The sequence below is a fragment of the Pteropus vampyrus genome, unplaced genomic scaffold, assembly GCF_000151845.1.
Source record: "Pteropus vampyrus isolate Shadow unplaced genomic scaffold, Pvam_2.0 Scaffold10, whole genome shotgun sequence".
Classification (NCBI taxonomy): Eukaryota; Metazoa; Chordata; class Mammalia; order Chiroptera; family Pteropodidae; genus Pteropus; species Pteropus vampyrus.
In genome coordinates, this window is record NW_011888791.1 from 1,691,003 (window position 1) to 1,694,323 (window position 3,321).

The window sequence follows — 3,321 nt, forward strand, 5'->3', positions numbered from 1 at the left end:
TTTTTCAGTTGCAAGAGTTGTTTTTATATTTAGATTCAAATTCATTATCAGATATTTAATTTGCAGACATTTTCTACCATTCTTTGGATTGTCTTTTTGCTTTGTTGATACACAGTGTCCTTTCAATCATGAGAGTTTTAAATTGTGATAATGTCCAGTTTATCCATATTTTTCTTTGGTCGTTTGTGTTTTTTGATGGCATACCTAAGTAGTACTGCCTAATCCAATATCAGAAAGATTTACTTCTTTGTTTTCTCTTTTCTTTTTAAAAAATTTTTTTAGAGGGAATAAGATTTTTATTTTTATTTATATTTTTAAACTAGGTTTTATTTATTTATTTACTTACCTACTTACTTTTTCTTTTTCTTTTTTAAATTTTTATTATGGTGACATTGGTTAACAAAATCCAGTAAGCTTCAGGTGTATAATTCAACAGTAAGGCATATATATACATTGCATTGTGTACTTCTTTGTTTTCTTTTAAGTGTTACAGTTTTATCACTTTAATGTTGGTCTTTGATTCAACTTCATTATTTTGCATGTGGGTATCTAGTTTTCCTGGCACTATTTGTTGAAAAGATTTTTTTCTATTGAATTCTCTTAGCACCTTTGTCAAAATTAAGTTGGTGATAAATGTAAGGATTTATTTCCGTACTCTTAGTTCCCTACATTGATCTATTTGTCTCTTGTTATTCTGGTACCATATTGTCTCAGTTACTTTGCAGTAACTTCTGAATTTAGGAAGAGTGAATCCTCCAACCATGTTCTTTTTCAACATTGTTTTGGCTATTTTGGGTCCCTTGCATATAGTTCTTACTTATAAGATCAGTTTATTTATATCTTAAGTAAAAGGCAGCAAGTATTTTAATAAAGATTGCATAGATCTGTAGATCAATTTGGTAGGCATTGCCCTCTTAACACTGTTAAGTTTTCCAGTCCATGAGCATAGATGGCATTCCATTTATTTAGATAATCTTTAATTTCTTTTAACGACGTTTTGTAGTTTTCAGTATTCCTTCTGTATTATTTCGATGTTATTATTAGTGGAATTGTTTTCTTAATTTTATTTTCTGATTGTTTATTACTAATGTATAGAAACATAGTTGATTTTTGAAAATCAAACTTATATCTTGTTTAGCGAATATTTATTATCAAAATATATTAATTTTATTTGTCCTTAGACGTATTGTTTCATGTGTAGTTTTTCTTAGCGCTGATTTGATAATCTCTTCTTTTTATATGCTAGGTATAACCCGGAAAAATCCCAGAACACCTCTTTCTGATCTCCAGGGCATGAATACTCTAAATGAAAAAAACCAACAGTAAGTATGTTCGGTTTATATTTTCAAGGAAGTATAGAAGAAATAACTAAAATTCTTATTAATACTTTTGTGGCTTCTAAAAATATGAAGAGAATCAGGCCTAATTTGCTTTTTTTATTTCTTAAAGCTTTTATAAATTGTGTAATAAGTTAATGAAGTTAGAGTTGACAAAACGTAGGACTAAGTTACCTAAGATTCCCTGTGATAAAATACTGTACAATTAAAAACAGAATAATTTAAATTTAGTGCATCTGTTTTAATTTCTGAGACCCTTCTTGCATTTGTCTTTTGTGAAATTCAAAGGTTATTCCTCTGCTTTCTGTGGAGAAATGTTATTGGTAAGTAGTAATTAAATAATTTGATTTACATCAAACCATTGACTACTTTTTTCTTTTTTTATGAGTGTGATAATCAGAGCTTACCTTTTAATCATTTTTAATGAATTCTTGAATAAAATTTGAAAGTAAGAAGTATAAATAATTTTCTGAGTTTATAAATAGTTACTTTGCTTTTTACACATACTATTTTATAAAGATTACTTTATGTGAGCAAAAGAGTATTCTTTAGTGTCTAGCTTCTGCTGTCTACATTTTAACCATCAAGAAAATTGAGCTTCTTAGTGCTTTGGTAATAAGGATGATTTGTCATTAAAATTAAAGTGTAACTATCATTTTTTCCAATTTGAGTTACTATATCTTTCTAATATATATTGTTACTTCTCTGCTCAATAATTTTTTTATAACCCTCTGTTACTTGTTAAAAGAAGTCTAGTGTCACATGCAAGAGCTGTCACAGCCTAGGTATACAATCTCAGCCTATATTTATCTTAAATGCTAACAGATTGAACTACTTGGTCTTTATAGTGTATGCATTTTGTTTTCTTAACAGTGGTAACTTGACTAATGATGAAATCTACCACTATATTTGTGTGTTAAGTTTTACCTAAGAACAAATTATATTGTTAATCTGGTGACCTATGTGCTTCAATTCAGTCTCTTGACAGTGTAGGCATACCTTGCAGGTTTGGTTTCAGAACACCACAATAAAGCGAATATTGTATTAAAGTGGGTCATATGAATGTTTTGGTTTCTGAGGGCATATAAAACTTATATTTACATACTTAGTCTGTTAAGTGTGCAATAGCATTATGTCTAAAAACAAATTTATTCACATACCTTAATTTAAAGATACTTTATTGCTAAAAAATGCTAACCATCATCTGAGCCTGTAGTAAAGCATAATCTGGTGGAGGGTTTTACCTTCATTTTGTAAAAAAAGCAATATTTGCAAAGTACAAAAAAACAATTTAAAGAACTTATTTTCTTGGTTTTGATTAAGAAAAGAAACTCTGACTTACTCCATTTCCCAAAGCAGTTTAGTGGTTACAACTCTTCTAATTCCTGGTTTATGTTTGTTTATACTTTCAATTTTGGATACCTAAAGTGATATATATAGGCTTCTGTTTTTTATACATAAGTTGGGATAGTCTGATATTTTGATTTAAGACCGATTATGTTGGTCTGGACTCAGGCAGTTAACAGAATTTAGGCTCTCAAGGAATGCTAAACTAATTTTGTAAATATATGTATATAAGCTCATATGAGACCCTTCTTCACAGGGAATTTGATCACATCAGCTTGATTCTTTTCCTTTGTATATAGTCAAGAAATATATATGTGACACTGAAGTAATGTTATCAGGAAAAGACCAGCTAGCCACCTTAACAAGAAGATTCTTCCAGATCTTATTTATTGTATTGGTGAATTTCTTTTATATGCATTTTACAGAAAATTGACGGGAAGAGGAGAGGATGAAGTAATACTTATAAAATCAGATCAGCCATGAAATCATTAGCTTATATATCTACTAAGTGGAGTCTTTTGAGTCTTCCCTAAGTAATTCTTCTAATATAAGTGACTCTTAAACAATAAAAGAGTAGACTATCCAATTTGGTGGTGATCTAGGGCTAAGAATTGATGTATTCTACATAAAAACAATG

The 3,321-nt window shown here is 29.1% G+C and overlaps 1 protein-coding gene across 1 annotated transcript in view; it reads left to right on the forward strand.

Annotated features, from left to right (window-relative positions):
* MYO9A (myosin IXA) overlaps positions 1–3,321 on the forward strand; it is a 245,311-nt gene that overhangs the window by 123,924 nt on the left and 118,066 nt on the right. The window lies entirely within an intron of this gene.